Source organism: Brassica oleracea, chromosome C2 (assembly GCF_000695525.1).
Source record: "Brassica oleracea var. oleracea cultivar TO1000 chromosome C2, BOL, whole genome shotgun sequence".
Lineage (NCBI taxonomy): Eukaryota > Viridiplantae > Streptophyta > Magnoliopsida > Brassicales > Brassicaceae > Brassica > Brassica oleracea.
The window spans coordinates 33,250,798-33,261,522 of record NC_027749.1 but is presented as its reverse complement, the minus strand read 5'-3'; the positions used below and the strand labels follow the sequence as shown (position 1 = coordinate 33,261,522).

General features: G+C 43.0%; 1 pseudogene; it reads right to left on the bottom strand.

The window, feature by feature from the left end:
* Positions 1–1,616: 1,616 nt before the first annotated feature.
* Positions 1,617–6,378, bottom strand: LOC106324052 (annotated as a pseudogene).
* Positions 6,379–10,725: the final 4,347 nt, after the last annotated feature.

The window sequence follows — 10,725 nt, the reverse complement described above, 5'->3', positions numbered from 1 at the left end:
TTGATATCTTGTGAATTTACATGTTTTTAACTTCTTATTCTTGCATGGTTTGGTCATTTAGAGCATCATTTAGGCACATTTAGGTTGCATATCATTGCATTTGTACATATCAGGTGTTGGAGAGCACCATGGATGAGTTAGAGGATCATTGGAGGGATTTTGAGTCCAAAGAGTGAAAGATCAACACGGATGAAGGCCTTAAAGATCTCTTCTGAAGCTCAAAATTTGTGGAGACACTGGAAATTGTGTTAGCTTTCCAATAGAAGTAGTTTCAAGTCATTTGGAGCTGTATTGGATAAGTTATGATCAGTGTGATTTCAGTTTGGAAGGTGCTCAGGAAAAGGAAAGGATTCAAAAGAGGCTAGGAAAGAAACACAAGTACTGTGGAGACATGCTCATAGCGACATGATTGGGTCGCTACAAGGAAGATAGCATAGCGACAAGGGCATAGCGACCCACACATGTCGCTATAACCCTTTACGGACAACCTTAGCGACGTGCGTAGCGACATCCTCATGTTACTACGACCAAACGAAGAGAATGCAATATTTGGCTAAGGACCGTAGCGACATATCCATAGTAACATGCTCATGTCGCTACAGTCACAAGGTAAGTACTCTAATCCGGTTTAAAATCTCTCCACATCTCTAGTAATTTTTATTTTACTTATCATGTAAACCACTCCAAATTCAAAGTCACACAAAAGATTGGGAGCGACATATGTTTGTTCCCATCTATTGCTAGCATAAGATCCTCATTTGAACTAGCATCTAGTATGGTGAGTGAGTTTGTGTGTTTTTAAGTTGTTATATCTTGGGTTTGAGAGAAGAGAAAAAGATCAAAGAGTGTCAATAAGAAAAGAAAACCAATAGGAACCAAGAAAATAAAAGAAGAAAAACTCTTAAGTGTGTCGATTAGAATTCCCCAAAGTAAAAAAAGAAAAAAAAAATGAATGAAAGATCATAACGAGGAAAGAAAAAGAGTGTCAAGTTCTTAGTTGGTTGATCATGTAAATAAAAAAAAGAGAGAGTTCACTTGGTGAGAAATGTGAGTGAAGTGTATATACTTGGGTTTTGAAATATAAAAGATGGATAGAATTTGTAATCACTTAGGAAGAAGAGTAGAATGATGAGAATGAGCTATATATGCATAATTTGCTCCTAGTTTTCTCATCAGACATGATTAGATGAAGTGTTTGAATCAACTCAACTAAGCTCTAGTGAGATTAGCCAAGGACACTTGATGTTAAAATTGCTAGATAGTTATTGAACTTGAACTTAAAGATTGCTTGATTGAATTAAGCCAAAGACATTTGATGTTTAATGATTTCTAAGCAAATGGACATTTACCTAGACATAGGACTTGTCTAGAATTGTGTTTAGACTTAAGAGATTACTTTGATTGAAAGCTTGTCACCTAGATTGGATCTTAGTTACTTGTAGTCAATTCCCAATACCCATGGATTCACTTGTCTAAATTGATTAAAACATTGTTGTATTGCTTTGTTTGCTATTGTTACTTGTCACACACTCACCACTGTTGAATCTGCTTAGCTTAAGAAATGACTTGTATTCTCACTGATTCACATCACTAGGACTGGTTCGACATTCACCCCACTATACTACAACATTTGCAATAGGCAAAAAACCTATTATCACACGTGCGTCATTAGTGGGGCTGGCGATTGCCTCCACCCACTTCGAGACATAATCCACTGCCACCAGGATGTACTTGTTCTTATATGAGGGAGGGAATATTCCCATGAAGTATATCCCCCAACAGTTGAATACCTCGATCTCGAGTATGAAGTTCTGTGGCATCTCATTCCTCTTGCTGATGTTCCCTTTTCTTTGGCACGAATTGCACTTGGAGATGAAGGCTTGAGCATCACGGAACATTGTGGGCCACCAGAAACCGGCTTGCATAACCTTGGAGACGGTCTTGAATGCTGCAAAGTGTCCGGCATAAGAGGAACCATGGCAGTGATGGAGGATCCCTGGAATCCCAGTTTCAGGAACACATCATCGGTGTCGATACAGGAACGGTTCATCCCAGAAGTAGATTTTTGCATCCCTCAAAAACTTCCTCTTCTCATTACTAAAAAATTAGCTATCTCGGCAAACCAAGGTAGGTGGGAATATCTCTTCTTGATCGCAGCAATGAAGTGTTCCTGGTCTGTGGAACAGTCTGCGGAACAGTCTGCGGCATGGGTATCCAGTATGTTCTCAACATACAGACCATTCGCGTAGACTTGTTCTTCAGGGAGACTGTCGTCGAGAGCAGTCTCTTCGTCGATCTTCATTCTTGACAGATGATCCGCGACACCATTCTCAATCCCCTTCTTATCCTTGATATCAAGATCGAATTCCTGGAGTAGAAGGATCCATCGGAGCAGGCGCGGTTTGGCGTCTTTCTTTGTCAGCAAGTACCTCAGAACCGCGTGATCCGTGTGCACTATCACTTTAGAACCTACTAGGTAGGACCTAAATTTGTCGAAGGCATAGACAATGGCTAAAAGCTCCTTCTCGGTAGTGGCATATCGGCATTGGGATTCATTTATTGTCCTGCCCGCATAGTAGATCACATGCAGTTTCTTATCTTTCCTCTGTCCCAGCACTGCTCCCACTGCGAAATCACTCGCATCTGTCATGATCTCCAAAGGTAAGTCCCAGTCTGGAGGCTGAATGACTGGTGCGCTGATCAAGGCTCCTTTTATCGTATGGAAAGCAGTCAAGCAGTCGCTATCACACTCGAACTTGGTGTCCTTGCAGAGCAGTCTAGTGAGTGGTCTTGCGATCATTGAGAAGTCCTTGATGAACCTCCTGTAGAAATCGGCATGCCCCACGAAGCTTTTGATTCCTTTGACTGATGTTGGTGGTTGCAGGCTCATCATCACCTCAATCTTTGCCTTGTCAACCTCGATTCTCTTCTCGTAAATCTTGTGTCCGACAACAATCCCATCCTTGACCATGAAGTGGCACTTCTCCCAGTTGAGCACCAGATCTTTCTCCTCGCATCGTTGTAATTCCCTGCACAAATTTTTCAAACAGACAGAAAAAGTGCTTCCATATACAATAAAGTCGTCCATGAAAACCTCCATTATGTCCTCAATCAGATCAGTAAAATGGACATATGCAACGTTGAAAGGTCGCATGAGCATTGCACAAGCAGAACGGCAAACGTGCCATATGGGCATGTGAATGTCGTCTTCTCCTGATCATCTGGGTGGATGGGAATCTGAATAACCATCTAAAAAGCAGCAGTATGGATGGTTAGCCAATCTTTCAAGCATTTGATCAATGAATGAGAGTGGAAAGTGATCCTTGCGAGTTGCGGCATTCGTTTTACGAAAATCAATGCACATGTGGTGTCCAGTGACAGTTCTAGTAGGGATCAGTTCATTCTTTTTATTTGTTATAACCGGTATTCCACCTTTCTTAGGAACTACATGAACAGGGCTAACCAAGTTGCTATCAGAGATGGCATAAATCACACCAACCTCTAGAAGTTTCATTATCTCTTTCTTTACAACATGTTTTAGATTCGAATTTAACCTCCTCTGAAGTTCTATAGAAGTCATTGATTCATCTTCTAGATGTATCCTATGCATGCATAGATCAGGTGAAATGCCATGAATGTCAGCTAGAGAATAACCTAATGCCTTACGATACTTTCTTAGCTCACACAGAAGTTTAGCAGTTTCCACATTATTCAGCTCAGAGTTCACAATAACAGGATAAGTGGAATTTGGTCCCAATAATGCATACCTGAGCCCCGTAGGGAGGTATTTGAGCTCGATTTTTGGAGCTTTCAGTTTGCTCCATGAATCGTCGACTTGTGTGGTCAGCATTGTCGCTCTTTTCGGAATAGCTGCTCCTGCTACACTGCTCTGATTGCTCTCGTCGTTCTCCCCTAAACTTAGATAAGCTACCATCTTTTCCATGCTTCTGGCAGAGTCGAACATCTTGTCGTACCCATCCGCGTCCACGCTTATGACGTTGTGCTCAGTCTCAGCTCGGGTTAGAGCCAGTTCGAGTGGGTCATCGATCAAGATTTCCTCAGTCATTCCTTCTTGAGGGGATATCACCTGATCTTTGCCTTCAACTGTGTAGGTCTGTGCGTCTATCATCGGTTTCTTCAGCAGTTTGTTCATCTCGAACTTCATCGCGATGTCTCCCAGGTGAAGATCAATCCTCCCTTGTCGAACATCAATAATCGCACCAGCCGTGCACAAGAAAGGACGACCCAGGATGAGTGGATCTCTTGGTTCTTCACCAACCTCTAGAACCATAAAATCTTTCGGAACAAAGGTGTTGCCTACTTGGACGTGGAGATCTTCCAGAATACCCACCGGTGACTTGACTGATCTGTCCGCAAAAACCAGGGAGATTCTTGTTGGTTTGAAGTCTGTGAAACCCAGTCGTTTTGCCACGGAGTAAGGCCTGAGGTTGACACTAGAACCCAGATCGTATAGAGACCAAGCAAACACTGTTTTCCCAATTTGTATCGAGAGAACAAACTTCCCTGGATCATCCAATTTCTTAATCGGCATGTTCTGAAGTACTGCAGTGCACTCTTTTGAAACCAATAATAGCTCACTGTCCCCAGTGATCTTGCCAGAGATCAAACCTTTCATCAAACTGCGCATAGAAGGTATCATCTGGGTCGCGTCAATCAGAGGCAACTTGATAGTTAGATCCTCCAGCATCTTCTTACACTTTGTCTCCTCCCGATCCTTGCGAGATGTCTTTGCTGGAACAGGGTATGGAACCTTAGGCGTGTATTCACGTGAAGGTACAGGTGTAGCGGCAGGGGTCGGATCAGTCTCAGCAGGCTGTTCCGGTTCCTTGTCAGATAGAGGGGCTGCTTCAGATCGTGGCTGCTCGCCCTCCTTTTGCTTGCCCTTTTCCGCCGCTGGTAACTTCTTAGGGGCTGCGTCCGGCAGTGTTCTTTCACTCCTTAGTGCTACGGCACTGCATTCCTTAGGATTCTTATCGGTCTTTCCAGGTAGAGTACCTTGCTGTCTCTTGACGCTCTCGGCTGTCTGCCCGATCTGAACGTCCATCTGACGCATATGGCTAGTTACATTGTCATATTTGGTACTCAGGTCATTGAACATGTGGTTCATCCTGGAGTTTATGTCCATGGTGACCTGATTCAACGCTTTCCCTTGAATTTGCTGACTATGGAGTAACTGATGCATCATCGTCGCTAGACCCTTCATCTCCTCTTGTGGAGCTGTCGTAGGTGAAGGGGCAGCTTGTTGAGCTGTCTGCTGCTTTTGGTTCTGGAACTGTTTGTGCTGCGCCTGGCTCAAAACATATGTTCTTACTTGGTACGGTTTCTGATAGTTGTTGTTCTGTCCTTGACTGTTCTGCGTGTTGTCAACCGGTTTGTCCAGCTTAGGGTACGCAAAGAGGTGAGAATTGTTCCTCACGTTGGGGTTCGGGTGGTAGTTCTTGAACTGCCATCCTTGTCCAATGACGTAGCTTACTTCTTGCTGATCGTCTATGGTATTATCCCCTTGAGGTGTGACATCTGAAGCATTGTTCTCTGATGCGGCTTCTTCCATGATGAAAACTTGGCTCTGATTGCCCTTCAACAGCTGGTCAATATTTGCTGCTAGATCGTCGATGCTGTTTACGCTCTTGGAGCGGTCGTTCTCCTTGTTCTTATTGAGCGAACTGGACGCCATATTCTCGATCAGTGCGAATGCGCCATGTGTTGTTTGAGTCATGAAATCTCCATTACTCGAGGAATCAAGAGCATTACAAAATTCATAGCTCACTACATCATAGAACACTTCCAGTATGTAATCGTCCTCAAACCCGTGGTGAGGGCATTCCCTTCGGTACTCCTTAAAACGCTCCCAAGCATCATAGAAAGGCTCGTCAGTCTTTTGCTTACAATTTGAGATATTATGCCCAGAGCTGCGGTTTTCCTCTTCGTGTAGAAGTGTCTTAAGAACGCTGCTCTGACATGTTCCCATTTAGTAAGTGTACCAGTCGGGAGAGAGGCTAGCCAGCGAGCTTCTTTCCCATCAAGAGAGAATGGGAACATGGTGCATTTGACGTAGTCTGGTGGCACTCCATTTGCACGAGAGAAGTTGCAGACTCTCTCAAAGTTTTCGATGTTGAACATCTTTTTCTGCACCAGGCCAATCAAAGCAGGCTTGATCTCATAATCCTCTCGAGTGCAGGGAAGAGGATTTATAGCGGAGCGAGTGGTAGGGAAATTACGCGGAAGGTTCCGTTCTCCGATGGGAGCGCCTTGTTGCTCAGCTTGCTGTGCAGCAAGTTCAGCCGCTGCTTGGTGAGCAGCTTCCTGTGTGTTGATGGTCTGCTGCATCTGCTGCATTTGCTGTTGCATGAGCGCCATTGCAGCAGTGAGATCATCTCACCCATTGTGGTGTTAGTAGGCCGCGGTTGTTGACGGTTATGTCTTTCTAATCTTGCGAGCTCTTCTTTACTTAGCGTGAATAATGGTCCTTGTGCGTTGCTCCGAGTATGTCTACTGGTCATACACCTGGATCATTCGCTGAAACAAAGGGAGGAAAGCAAGTTATATGTTAGACTAAATATAGAACTGAAAACTAAAGGTAAAATATCTTGTCCCCGTCGCAACGGCGCCAAAACTTGATACACTAAATATGAACCTTTCCTACTGTCAAGTTAATAGTGGTAATTGTAGTATTTGAGATTCAATCCAGAGGACCAGTTTACACTTTATTCTTATAAGTTTTCAACATAGCTAAAACTAAAAGTGGGGCTTGAATTAAGTGGTGACGTGCAAGGAAAGTAAATGATTTCGAAGAGTAGAATTCAATATTAAAGATAAGCCGATCTAGGGTTTCTCATCGGGTGTCAATGCTTAACCAAACATTTATTCAAGCGCTTTGAAGTACAATCTAGAACACGGATCACTCAAGTAGAACAGCCCACTGTCGTGGTGCTGTTCTCTTTGCGGTTCGACCTTGTTGCCTAAATTGTCGTTTTGATCAAGGATCGACTATAAGCAATAGAGATTAAGTCCGATAGGCTCACCGAGCACCCCAAGTATCTACTTTCGCTGACTAGGGATGTGCGGCTCATTCATTCAATATCAAGCAATTTACTACACGGTTAATGAGTAGATTAAACCTAACATCTAGCAGTAAGTGATCAGGTTAGAGGTAGCGTTAAGAACCGAGATGAATGAAGAAACAATAAGGTCGCTTATTGATGTTTAGCCTTGCGATTAACACCCTAGAACCCTAGACAAGCTAGCCGACTACTCAGCCATCAAACAAGATGAAACAAACATGATAACTGAATAATACTGCATATAAATCCCAAGAGAAATCAATAGGGTTCAGGATGATCTTCTCTGTCAAGAAGAGGAGCCGTCTCCCTTACAATAGCAAAAATCCAAGAATAGGTCTAGGTCTCTTGCAAAACTAGCGTAAAAGGAAAATAAAGATAGGGATGGCTTTTATAGGCGCCATCGACTTCGGAGGAGAGAATAGATGATTAGGAAAAAAATTTGAAAGATATGGAAACTTCCATAAATGTCGGGAACAGTCGTCTAGCTGCTCCTAATGGGATCAACCGTCAGACTGCTCCGCTCGATTGTTTCGCGGGGAAAGTCTCCAATTCTTGCTCCTTTCTTCACGCTTCTTCCTTTAGATTTTTAGTCCACTCCAGACCTGAAATGACTCTAAAAGGACTGGACTAACTCGATAAATCATTGAAAACTTGTTAGAAAGCATATGCACAATGGTGCCAAAAACACCATATATCACGCACCCGTCTGCTTCTACATGCGTAATCATGATACAGTCCCTGCTGCAGCGGAATATATTACAAGTATTGCATCACGATCTGACACACCTGTCAAACTACCCTTCGACCATCTTCTGTTGAGGACCTGGCTTCCTTCATGTATCGTCTTCTTGACCGTGAGCTCTTTTTCTATCTTCATCGAGTGCACTCGTTGCTATTATCTTGGATTGGTTTCACTATCACCCTCCTGATAATCACCTCACATCATTTCCTCACACACTTTGATCTCTTTCTCCTTTGTACCACAAACACCTCTGTGTCCTGGCTCCAGGCTTGATGCTTTTTGATCAACCACAAGATCACTCCTACCAGAGCTGCACCCTTCTTTTGATGTCTCATCCTTGATCTCATCAAGTAAGCCACTCTTCGTTAAGAGCACCTCTCCAACCCTCTTGGTTTAATGAACGTCTTGTTCACCTTCTTAGCCATGCTTCGGCTCTTATCACGAGCAAATACTCCACCTTCTTGTGTCCAACCTTCCCACATAACTAACAACACATCTGATATTGCTTCTTGTTTGGCTTGACACATTTGCTGATGCACTGATCGGTCTCCTTCCTTGTACCAGATGCACAAGCATGCTTCTGAACCTTCTGTCTGACCTTTATGTTGTTGCACTGATGTACTACCTTTGCCTTGTTACTCACAGCTACACGCTGTAGAACCTCATGTCGTACTCCTTGTCATACATCCCGGCGTAATTCCTGACAAGATTCTTTGGCTCCACCTTTTGATGTGCTCCCTTGCACGAAGTGTGATAGCCCCTTATGTTGTACTTCCTTAGTATTCTCAGCATCTCGATATCCCAATCCCCAATTCACCTTGGCTGGTTGAGCTAAGCCAGAAACCGATCAATTCAAGTATCTTATCCAAGTCTTTGGATCCACTGTTGAGCATCCTCATATGTTTGCGATTGTCAGCCAAATCACGTTCCAACATCCTTTCTTCCTCTTGTTAACCAGTAGCAACCTCCCTCTGCTTGCTAACTTCCTGTTCAAGAAATTCATTCTTCTCTTTTACAGCCACAAGTTCTTCATAAATTACTTAAAGCAGCTCTTTTTGCATCTCATCCAAATCCTCTAGTCCCAAACACTGATCCTTGACCTTGTTAAGCAGCACGTGATACTCCCCATCGTCTGTATCATCATCTGAATCCGAGGACTCACTGTATCTCTCCTTGCGAGCACTAAATGCAACAAGATTCTTTATCACCGTTCCATCTTCTTCAGACTCTGAATCATCAGACGACTACGATGGTTTACCTCTTCCGTTTGAGTTTGTACATTCACGCCATGTGTGTCCAACACCTCTACACTCAAAACACTTAAGTTTCCTTCGTTGTGCTATAGGACAGTTAGCCCTTATATGACCAATTCTTTCACACTCATAGCACCTGAGACCTCTTCCCTTCTTCTGTCATTGCCATTATCACTTCCATGGCGATCATATTGATTCCTCCCACCAGAGAGATTCATCTTCTTACCAAAATTCCAAGCCAACATACCCATGAAATCTTCAAAATTCAGAGGTCTCTCACCATTTTTGTCTGCTACAAGTGCAATACTCCTTGAAGTAGTACTCATCGCAGAGATCAAACTATTGCCTCTCTCCATTTCTTCTTCCTTCAGCATACCCACAAGTTTATCAAACTTGAGTTCATCCGTATTTGTGGTCATATTCAGGACCGCCTTGTGAGCTCCAAACTTTGTCGGAAGACAGCTTTGTAACTTCTTCACCAGCTTCTTCTCCTTGTATTTCTTCCTAAGTACACATGCTACACATGCTTCATGCGCCATAGCACTGAGTTTGGCACTGGAACTTGCCACATAATCATTATCGGACCACCTGAGATTCTCAAACTGCGACCCAAGGTGATCTAGACGTGTCCTCTTGACACTCTTATCTCCTTCAAACGAATTCATCAGGATCTCCCCACACCTCTTTAGCTGAAGTACTCCTCTGAATCAGCTGAAACTGTTCTACTTCAACGGTTCCAAAGTTCACTGAAAGCGCATTTGCATTAAACTTTGACTCATTGCGCTCTGCCCCTGACCAATCATATTTTGGCTTGGGCTTCTTCTCATCTCTTGTGACTATGGTAGACCCCTCCCAACCGATCTCCATAGTTGTCCACACATCTTCTTTGATTCGTCGAATCAACTACTTCATGTGAACCTTCCAATGAGCATACTGGTACACATTCAACATGATCGCCTTTTGAATAAAAACAATCGTGTCCATCTCCACCTTAAGGATCACACCGATAATTTAGGTGACCCGCTCTGATACCAATTGTAAGTGCAGAGGCAAACACAACTAAGGTAAAATAGAAGGTAAACCGAGAGACAAATTAAACAAGCAACCACAAATGCTTTATTAGAATCTCTTTTAAACAATCTTTACAAGACCTTGTTTATTCAGTTTTACACGTCTAGTGTTAATACCCTAACACATGCTACTGAATGATTGTTAATCTACCCGCTTATGTCTCTCTTCCGTCAAGTACTTCAGTCACTGTTTCAGCACAACCCAAGAACACTTCCAAGAGCTTATCTCTCTTTCTCTATAAGATCAGCCTATGTCTCTTTGTGTCTCTACAAATGACCCATAGCTATCTTATATTATTCTCCATGTTCTCGAAACCCTAACTCAAAGTCAACATGGATATGAACATCTTCCATAACAATAAGTGTAACTTTCATTTTTTTTAATGCACTTATTTCTCTTTCTTTAAGTCATAAAATTGCTCCCTAAGTTTATTCCTCTTGACTTTTCTTCAAGATAATCTCTTGCTCTCCAAGTTTACATGATTTCAGCTCAACACCTTGCATCCATGTGATTTTCACCATTCAACACATCGTCTACATCAGCAATTACGTCAATGATTACTTCAGAGAAGACATCT